The sequence below is a fragment of the Rhipicephalus sanguineus genome, chromosome 3, assembly GCF_013339695.2.
Source record: "Rhipicephalus sanguineus isolate Rsan-2018 chromosome 3, BIME_Rsan_1.4, whole genome shotgun sequence".
NCBI lineage: Eukaryota > Metazoa > Arthropoda > Arachnida > Ixodida > Ixodidae > Rhipicephalus > Rhipicephalus sanguineus.
Genome location: NC_051178.1, coordinates 69673883 through 69685296, shown reverse-complemented (window position 1 = coordinate 69685296; position 11414 = coordinate 69673883).

The following is an 11414-nucleotide window of genomic DNA, read 5'->3' as shown; positions in this document are numbered from 1 at the left end:
GCTAATATAGTACAATTGTACATGTGGAATGTATACAACATAGAGCACGCAATTCTGACATACATGATATGCATACATTGCACACTGATGCATAAGTTTCACGACCCACTTGTTTACGCGCGTGCAGTGGAAAATGTATCTGTTATATGAATGTTTCGTCCACAAACATTAGAGTAAGCCGAGGCCTCACTGAGGTCCATTAAACAAGATGAAACACAATGACACCTGCCTTGTGGTACTAATTAGCCATCTAATGTAAACATTGCGGAAGCTAACACTTCGACACCCGAATTCGTACCACTCATCCATGCAAGGGAAACCTGCAGGGAAATCATTTTCGGTTCCATATACGATGCCAAAAACTGGGCGCACAATTTCTCCACGTTATTTCCGCACAGAAGCACTTGGAAAAGGTAAGCAAAGATTCGGAAGGAAATCAATGTCACCTTAAGGGGACACACATGAGTAACAATAATGTTAGCACCTCGCTACCGAACGAGGAAAATGAGAACATAGGCGTGCTCAGATTTCTCCATCAGGGGGGAAGGGCAAGTCTCACTGCACCCCCCCCCCCTTTGCAGTTTGTCGAGTCCGAAAGGAATAAAACAAGTACAACCATGGATGAGCCATGGATGCAAAAATGAAAATGAAGCGATGGCGTGCTTCACCCTACGGCCACCGGGGGTAAAGTTAGGAGGTAAATTGTACTTCGTATTCACGATCGAAGGTCCTCCGTTGACATTATTGTCGAAGAGCATGCGCAGCCTTTACCCTGCGCATTAAAGATGACGCGAGAGGTTCGACAGAGTAAATGTATGGGGCAGAATTGGCGACGCCTTACAGATTACTTGAGAAAGCGGCCGCACCTCCCCCCCCCCCCCCCCCCCCACTCCCTGCGCTCACCTTTGCATAAGAGAGTTCAGTATACATGTCGCGTCACATGCATGTGAACCCAACGATGGCTGAATGCACGGCACGGCGCACGCACTGCCAACTCCCATCCCACTGCTCAAGGGTGAGAAAAGACGAAGACTACGGCAACTGCGGGAGGGAGCGAGAACTACGCACGCTATGACATCGTATTTGAAGTGTAAGGTACACACACAGAACGCCACTTTCAACAATGTTTACTTCGAAAACAGCACAGTTTATATGTCCATCACGCGCTGTCACAAGCGTGTGCTTACTGTCCGTCGTCGTTACCGCGCCTTACACTTCAAATATGCTAAACCAACACGCCCAGTCTGCCATTCTTACAAACTATGCCATCGCCTCAGAGATAGCGCGCCTTCCATCTCGGAAGCCAAGGCTGTGCGCTCCCTCCTTTGCTCCTAGCGCTCCTGGCGATGGAAACAGTCGGCAGTCACGTGATAGTGCGTAGAATCACGTGGGGTGCTTTTAGCCTGGAAGCCAGGGGGCCAAGGGAAGCCGCGCCGGCCGCGCTGTGCTTCGTTCTCGCTTGGCTGTGGTTGTGCGTCGTCGTGTGGTATAGTTTGGTTTTCGTTCGCGTACAGCGATGTGTTAACTTATATGTTGTGCAGCTATGATTGATATGCGCGTGGTGTGATCTAAGATGTCGCCCCTACGTTGTGCATTAGCCATGCGTCTTCTCAGCGAAAGTGGCTGTACGCTGTCGAAAATGGATACGTCGAGATTCAGCCGTGCCATTGTGACGCCATTGTTGGCGGTATGGGATCTTATCATCACGAATGTTCCAGGCGAGTACCTGTTTTCTCGTTTATGTTGTTGTGGTTAGCGTTTGTGTCTTGCGTGAGATGTCATTGTATGTACTGAGTGGTTCACTGCTAAATAGAACAGGGAAGCTTGGCGGCCGCTTCCGCCTGCGACGAATTTCGCGCAGGCGCAGCACCCGTTGTTCTGAAATCTTTCGTCCTTTCTTTGTTTGCTGTCGCGCCGGCCGCGCTTCGAATCCGCGCCGTGTTCTCTGCCTTCGTGAAGCGAATCGTTTCAGCGTCGAAAGTGCGCCGTCCGCGGTGTCGGGCAGCGGCTGTTAGGCGCTTCATGTTACATTTGGCTGTGGACCGCTGCGCACAGCCATTTTGTCACTATACCTCAAAGCGCGTGTGTAATACTCGGATGTAAGTGAATGTCTGTCTGCCTGAGGGTTATATAATGCAACAGGGTCGACAGTTGGGCTACTTGGGGACTCATAACGCCCGTGTTAAGCTGCACACGAAACAAGAAAAATATGAAAAAACTTACGTAAACGAAACACTCGCTAACGCTGCTTGTTCGTGTTTTCTCTGCATTGTGCTGTTTCGGGTGTCGCCCCCCCCCCCCCCCCCACACATACACACACGTCATGATCCTTGCCACGTGCAGTTTCGCGTTTTCCAACCGGTTGATCCTCCCCTTTCGGCCTCTATCGCGCGCGGCGCAACTTATTTTGACGGTCCATGTTCTCAGCGTTATGGACGGTTTGCAGTCAAAGCAAACGAATTCGTGGAACGAATAATAACGTACAAAACTGGAATGGTAATCACGTTTGTGTTTAGCACGCATGTCCTAAGGTTGCAATTTACAAACAATCGTTGTAATGCCAACTGCAAGCAATTTTTGTTCTTGTCTAACCCCATTTGAGGTCAGAACTGCCATGTCGATCTTCAGATAGGTAGTGAAAAGAGGAGGGGGAGAGAGGTCCTGACGTTGTGTGGGGGGCCACATAATACTGCCCCGCGGGCTTCAGGTTGCCGACCCCCTGTTGTAGAATATTCTTCGCACCCGCTCCTCTCCTATCAGAGCGCAGGTGCCGCGTTTAAGTAAGATACCACTAATACGTAATCGTTCCAAGCCTGCTAAGGTTAAGACGTAATTGCGACGAATCGCCCCTGTCGTAGTGGCTGGCCATATGCCTACCGGTTGGCGCATGCCGCGATCACGATTTATCGCGGAAAGATTAACCGTGTCCCTCAACTCTTGATATTGCCGACGCCACCCAAAAGGTTTTTCGTCATTTGGGAAAGCGAAAGGCCTTGCGAGGGCCAGCTGTTTTAGTTTCCGTGACGGACGCGTACTTCGCGGTTCATCACAAGGAACGAAGGTGGCAGCCAATGGCGGCCAGGCGCGTTTGGCTCGTCACCTATTTAATCCGCGCAGCACGCATACAACAGCGCTGTGGCAGATGTCTTTACTTTCTTGTGGTTATAGGGCTGTGCCGTACTGGCAAGTTCATAGATGGCCGTAACCGCGTTTTTCGTGCTTTCCAGTGTTTCTCTGTAACGGCGTTGCCGCATCCATTCGCGCTGAAGACAGACTTATTGATAGGCCTTTCGCTTTCCGAAAGGACGAAAGAGCTTTTGCGTGGCGTCGGCCATATCATGAGTTGAGGGACGCGGTTAATCTTTCCGCGACAAATCGTGATCGCGGCATGCGCCAACCGGTATGCATATGGCCAGCCACGACGACAGGGTATAGTCTTGGTTGGCGATTCGTCGCAATTACGTTTTAACCTTAGCAGGCTTAGAACGATTACGTGTTAGCGATATCTTACTTGAAAGACATGAATGCGTAGCACTCAAGTCTTCATTTCTTCGAATTTGTCCGAATATTCCAAAAAGCGTGATTTCACATTTTTAGCCCAATATGCTAATAATTAATATATTATCGAAATACTCAATTCGTATTCAAAATTCTGAATACATGCACACACCTATGTACTACCGATCAAGACACAACTATAATTGTTCTTAAAGGAAAGTAGTTGTTCGAGGGCTAGTTTCTTTGTTAGACAGCGCTTATTATTGTCTGTTGGTTTCATTTGTTGCGTATATGACAGTTATTACAGCACAACATTTCGCCTAGGTTGATCACAGAGCTAGTAGGTGCGCCATATATTAACAATATTTTCCAGCTCGTAAAACAGAAGCAGCTGTAGAAAAGGTTCACCACTGTGTGCGACTTCTTTTTTTAATGCACAGGGGGACCAGTAGCGCCCATAGCATCCGCTTTGTTCCCTTTGCCGTTTGTTCCCTGAGCAACTAATTATGCATGCCATTACACTGGCACTAAATTTTCTGCACTGTACAGGACATTATACTGTAGCGAACGGGTCTGGGGAAGTAGGTGTGTATTCACGTTGTATTAGTGCTCGAACACACAAGGACACAATAAATAGCGGGAACGTGTTTACGATTGTGTTTGCGCTGTAGTACAAGGTGCATATGCAGTACAACACTGACAATGTATTTTATTTTCAATGCAGGGTGACATTCTTGCAATCCCTTGTGCTCCATCTACTGACAGCGGTATTTCAGAGGTGCCATATGTTGCATCAACTAGACAGGTGGTGTTCCAGTGGATCCAAGTGCATCTACTTGCGGTTTTTGCAGATTTCCCCTACCTCGAGCTCAAACATGAACAATTTCTGTAAGGACAATGAAACGGCTTGCTGTATGAAAGCGCCCGTTTCAGTTTTGCAATTTTAGTACAACGGGCGATTTTCGGCATCTGTTTGCTTGAATTATATTTTTAGTGTTGATATAATGCAAAGGTCTGTTAGTTTTCGAGCACAGTAAGAATGTTTTAGATTTTTTGACTATTCAAGACATCTTGATCTTGAGCGTTACCCATGCCTGTTTTTTCCCTATTTTTCATACCTTTCTCTATCACAGCATAAAATAAATATTTTATATTTTTTGAAAATCAAGTGTTATGTTTTGCAGACCAGTTTGACTGGATGTGGAAGCCATATTAAGCATTGCTTTGTACATATGCTCGTACATGATGTTGTATATACATATTTATATGTGTGTACTACTTCTGATTTCATTTCATGATCCTTAATATGCAGCACAAGTGGGTGATGACCGAATTTGAAGCTTCAGATGAACACACGAGGCTTACGCATGGATCACTGCGGATTTCACTAATTCGGGGTGTCTTTCCAACCAAGCCCTCCTTATGTGAACACGACCTTTGCCAAACTAATATGAAGACGCGTTTATGCAAATTCGGTAGTACACCCCGAATTAATGACATCCGCAGGAACACATGCATGACGCCCTTTGTGACCACCTAAAGCTTCTGTTTCGGCCATTACACATGACGCGAAAGGAATCGTGTACACCCTTCCAACACCCATACAAAAGGGTGTTAATGCTTGCTAACACCCTAACACCCCATAAAATTTTTGCTGAACACCCTTTCTTTAGGGTGTTAAATAAACACCCTAATTGAAGGGTGTAGTCAATAACACCCTAAGGGTGTCCGACTGGCGACAAGCCGATTTACACCCTTAAGGGTGTAAAAATGTTTAGTGTGCAGAGAGATGGTCCGTGAATTTATATTTTTTGGTATAATATCATAGAGTTAATCAGTGTAGATAAGGTATTAAGCCAACTTGAAACAAGGAAGTTTTTTTTTAGGGGCGAAGCTCCTTAAGGCGGCACCCGTTCGCCCCTCGTAGTCGTAGTAGTGCGTAACCAGTCGTAACGCTAGTACCAGGTCTTGACCTCCAAGGTGGTGCCGGTGGGAGATTTTTCCTGTGCGTTGTTGAACAATAAAAAATTCGCAGCGTGCGCGTTAACTAAAAGCCGAATTCTTCTGTCTCTCATTCCCCATTAGCAGCCATTGGCATGTTCCAGTAGGAAACGTTAGTAGAAGTAGACGTGTAAGTGTTAGCTAAAAGCCGACTTCTTCTGTCTCTCATTCCCGTTAGCAGCCATTGTTTACCTCCAAGGTAGTGCCTGGTGAGATTTCTCCTGTGCGTGATTAAACAATAAAAATTTTGTTCAAAACGCCGTTGATTGATGAAATAAACCAACGAAAGACGCCATATGTTTTGTAAAAGCAAAACGAACGAACGCCAGATGTTTCTAAAGCAAAACGAAAAGACGTCAGCTGCTTAACGAAAGACGCCAGATGTTTTCTAAAGCAATGGTTTTCTAAACAATGAAAATTCACAGCGTACATGTAAAATTAAAGTGAGCTGCAAGTCGTCATAACTCATCGAACCTTTAGTATAAACGCGCCCGATCTCACGTCGGTGATGATGTACTGGGCAGAATTCACGGAAGATTCACGGTTTACCGACGAACCTCCGCAGCTTCGCCCACTCATCATAATTCACTCCGTGGATATGCTGTGATATTTTTTCCCTTCGAGCCTGGTGGCAGACATGTCACCGCCCCGTTATAAAGGGGACGCTCATAGCATCCATCCATTTAGCTTAATTTCTCGGTAAGTAGGGCACTGCTGTTGATAATACTGCCATTTTACATGTTGACATACAATGAGCTTTCTCTCGGACATAAATTGTTATTTGCCTTTAGTGTCGCTTTAAATGATTAAACAAACCCTTGTGGTAGCTGTAGTAGTTAACGGTGAATGCGTAATCAGAGAACGAGGTGTGATAGCCAGAGGAGCGTCGCATATTGGACACAGGACTTGGTCGCCATCCCGCGGCATTTAAAAATGTGATTGAACACCACGGCCGGACTGTAAAGGGAAACGTAAAGCGCGCCGTGCCGCCCCGGTAGCCCGGCCGCGATTTTGGTCGGGGCGCAAATCTAGCCATATCCGATACACATTTGACTGCGTAGAACACTAGGAATTTCGGATATATTGCGGCACTTGCTGATTTAGAACCTGTAACGTAACACAAACGATGTACCTTGAAGAGTGCGCACAACCGCAAACACTCCGCGTTTGGTGATGCATGTCGCATACTTATTCCGACAGCAGTTTCCTTTTTTATAGTTGTTAGAACAACCAAAAACGGCACAGTGGAGTCCTGTTGACCTTTCGCTGGCTGACATCGCAAATAAAACAGAACAAATTACGCAGGTCGACCTCAAACACGCAAAAATTGTTCGAAAACGCCACTCTTCGAAGCACCAGCCCGCACACTTCGCGCCGTCGCGCAGGAGGCAGAAAGGAGGAGAGCACTGGTTGCTAGTCCGGTCCTCCTCGCCCGATGCAACGGTCTATACGTGACGTCGGCAGGCAAAAAACGTTCCACACACACCGTCATGGCTACCAGCGTCGCTAACATTCACAGCTTTAAATGTAGTGATATAGCCGATGAAGTGTACGGGAAGACGACCACCGCCGTAGCTCCATGGACATTTTTCACGATAGGTAGAGCGCCTTTATCGGCGAGAGCGAAAAGCAAATGCGGTGGCTTTCCGGTCGACGTGCCAGCGTGAGAGCTTGTGCGTTCCTTTGCTCTTATGGCTTCCGCGACTGCGCGCCGGCAGGCTTCGGAGGCCATGCGCCACCAAAAATATTCCGAGGTGGCGCCGTCGAAGTATTTCCGGTGCGCATGCGCAGAAAGCACCCGTGAAAAAGTTCCATTGGTAAACCATAGGACGCACTATGCGAAGGTTGCAGGTTCGGTCCCTACAGGCGGGAAATTGTCTTTTCGTCGACTTTGACTTCGTCACACTTGTATCATAATTACTGCAAGCAACATCCCCTACGCTTTCCATGGCTTTACTGCCCGTTGGCTCTCATTAATATTGTTCATGAAACAAGCGACACGCGCCTATGGCGCTGCTGTCGAAACGATAGTACAGCCAGCTCACGTACACACGAAGACAACGGCGCATTTCACAAGACTACTCTACAGGAGACAAAGCAACCCAACTCCGCGTAAAGGGAGCACTTCGCCAAGATCACGAGAAAGGTGAGCCCCTTATATGCGAGGCTATACGCTACAACCGGTGTTAGCTTCATAAGGTCAGCCTATTGATGTATACAAAATGTCCACGTCTAAAGTGTCGCCGGAGACTGTCAAAACTGACACTGTTTTTCATTCCGGTGCGGCAAGAACAGGCCCCGGATATTATAACTTCATAGGTATAATACAGACACCGAGATCGAGCGATACAATCTCTGTAATAAACTAGGAGAGGAAATATGGTGCTTTGGCATCGATAACTTTTAAACAAATCAGCGAACGATAATTTTTAGATCAGGCATTTACTGTGGGGTAATGTTGGCAAAATATTAAAGAGCAATTTTTCCTGCTAACGTAAAATATTGGTGTGCGAAAACGAAGAACACTTGAAATATATCCAGAAGAGGACGGCAATATCTAGAAAGAAATCCGAATCTGGGTGGAATGATGCGCACACTAAATTTCTCACAACATTTCAGTAACTCATGATATATGCAGATTACTAACCGTCCGTCTGGTGTCAATGCGGCGGAGCCTTGCCTTGTGTTCACGCCGCTTGTTCCTGGAAAACCTTGGCCAGAGCTTGATTGAGGTGGTTGACACGTCTGTCTTTCGGCTTTGGGTACGGCTGCATTCCTGCAGTAAAACAGTACAGCAATCACGCTTGAGGACTCAACGTTAGTAAAGCAACACGCGTAGTAAAGAAAAAAGAATTGGCGAAGCTTGCACTAAGCCGCACAAGGCGATGACACAGCAAAACCTGACGATTCGGAAGAGTAATGTGGTTGCTTCTAGGTTGTTTCTACAGGCCTTAGCTAAGTGATGAGGGTTGATTCTAGGTTGTTGCTAGGCCTTAGCTGGGTGATGCTAGGTTGTTTCTACGTTGATTCTCAGTGCAGAGAGGTTCGATTTACACAGAGAGACTTAATCCAAAAAAAAAAAAACGGCAGGAAGTGGAAGATGGAAGCTTGCGATGAAAAAATCCGTAAAAAGGGGTGGGTGCTCGAGCCGACGTTTCGGAAAGTGGGCTTGTCTTCTTCAAGGCTGGAACTGATTTCCATAGCTATCGTGTTTATATATTCCGTGCCCTCTCCAGAGTGGGGGTGGGGAGAGGCCGTCGTGTCGAACTGTGTCAGTCACAAGTATAGTGAACTAGAAGTACTCTAGTGGCACAACCGCCCGGCCACGCCGCCTCTTTTGACGGTCGGAAATACCATGGACCGCCGCTAAGGTTTCTCGTGGCGCCACTGCGCCTTTTCCTAGGCGAATCGCGGGCTGGCGCGGGTCACTCAGCGATTCAGCGCGTTAGTTCAGCACGACTGCCGGTATCCCGCATATCGCTTTGTCTGCGGCTACTGTACTGCACGTGTACCGGTGCACTCTGCTCTGCATTTTCTCACACGGACCGTTGTGGAGCAACTGTCTGTACCTGTTCAGATATTCCGTACCAACAAACATGTAGCTCGCGACATGTCGAAGCGGAGGACGGATTCACACTGTTTTGCTCCGGGTTGCCGAAGCGGCTACCCGGGCGCTCCGAAGGCGTCGTTGTTTGCAGCTCCTAGAGACGACGATCTCCGCAGAAATTAGGAGCGTAACCTCCGGAGGGATGACAAGCCTCTGACCGAAACATCAGCGGCGTGCGAACATCACTTCGAACCAAGATATATTCTGCGCGAATATGTACACGTGATAGACGGCTGTGAAGTGCGCATTCCCCGAGGAAAACCGTCATTGGTGCCTGATGCCGTGCCAACGCTTTTGCCAGGTTGTCCAGCGTACCCTTCCGTCGCGGCGCCCAAGCAAAGATCCGAGAGAAGGAAAGCAGCCAAACCTGCTGAAGGCGCAAGCAGAAAACGGCGAAGGCCTGATGCACCTGACGAAGTGTGCGACGGCGGTGAAATGGAAGGCATGAACGTTAAAGGAGCACTGACACAAAATTTCGAAGGCGAGATAATCAGTGAAATAGACGTATGTGGAGCCGTACACAACGTCTACGAAATATCAAGGGCCAATATAGCCTAGAACATATTTAAAGTCAATTTTAAAGTGCATGCCGAGCGGCTGAGCGAGATGCGAGCGCTTCGCGACGCCGACATCAACGCGGGGGATGTGTAAACAAACCTACGTCACGAGTTTGTGTTGGCTGGTGGCTGGGTGTGCCCTTGCGCTTGCTTGTGCCGTGCTACATGCCATTTCTTCCTCCGTGCCTGCTGCTTGGCGTCTTCTAGTTGTGTTCTCTTCCGCTGTTCGCTCGTCGTGCCCGTTGGCAGATGTTATGGCCCGCTCACGCTAGCGGCAAGCCTGCCGCAGCGGCGCGGTGCCGCAGAACATCGGCCGTCGCCGCACGCGCGAGAGCTGTCCAACTTGCACGGCAAGCTTCTCCGGCGAGGCATTCGCGCCTCCGAAAAACATGGCAGCACTGCCAAAAGCGGTTGTCGTCCACTTCGAATCAATCAAGTGGCCGCCGTGCGCTCTGTAACGTGTAAGTTCCGAACTGATGCTTCCATTTGCTTTAGATTCATGTCCTTAAGCTTCGACAGCAATGTATTCGTCCCGATTCGGCGCCGATTTTGAGAGCCATAGTCAAATAATCGATGCTGTAAGCTTGGCGAGTCGAGATGGGCGCTTCCGAATGCTCGGAGGACATAGATTACGCGTTTGTTAGTTGTTTCTAATCCTCCATAGCTGGCGCCACTTGACCTGGTTCGGCGCCCACCGCACTCACGCTCGCGCGCCGCCTACGTGACCATTTCGCGTGTTCACGTGGCCAGCTGTGGCTACCCGTCCTCCGGAAGTAGTGCTGCCTAGCTCGGTGCTCTTTGAAACCGAAACTGCGACTGGGCGCTCTAAAAACGTCTCTAAATAAATAACCGTCGCGCACTCGCGCAAACGAGGTTTGCAGTCGTGATAAGTGGATCATAAGCTATCTATTGCAACAAAAAAAAAAACAAGGTGCAAAATTTTTGTGTCAGTGCTCCTTTAACGTATACATTGATTGTTCACTTGCAGGCTCAAGTTGTGCAGAATGCAAGTCCCTTAGGAAAGCGTTACTGACAAGAAAGTCGTACATGAACTGTCGTGTACACCTGCCTGTAAAGAAAACCCTTTCTTCACGACTGACGCAACAAAAGAAGAAGACAGCACGTCTTCAAAATCAGGCAAGCGTGCTTAAGAAAAAGTTGAGTGCCATGCTAGCCAAGAACGTGTCAATCGCAGAAGAAGCCCTGGTAGCACAAAACATTGCTGCAACATTGTCATAGTGTTGCCTTTCAATGTTGTTACAACGTGGATAATGTCCGCCTTCAGTAGCATTCCCGCAACATTGACAAGAAACATTGCAACAACATCGCTGAATCATTCAGGCAACGTCGCTAAAACATTATATAATATTGCAACAACATTTTATTAACGTTGCTTTCGCAGCATTGCAGCATTAGAGAAACGTTTGCACGCATGCTGCACACCATTCAGGCAGCATTGCTGAAGCAATAAATAATGCTATAAAAATGGTTATTAACGCTACTGCCACAGTACTGCAACATTAGAAAAAAACATTTTCGTGCATCCTGCACCTCACTGAAGGTAGTAGTCATTTTGAACCATTAGGTATCCCTGCACTGACTGTCTTTTTGCAGCACAACAGTCAACCAAAGGTGAGCAGGAAAACAAAATTGTATGGAAGAACACTTTATTGTCCCCGATATGAACACTAATTATCTGATGAATCCTCTTCCCTGATGGACACATCTGGCATGCAGGCTCCGATGTCGCT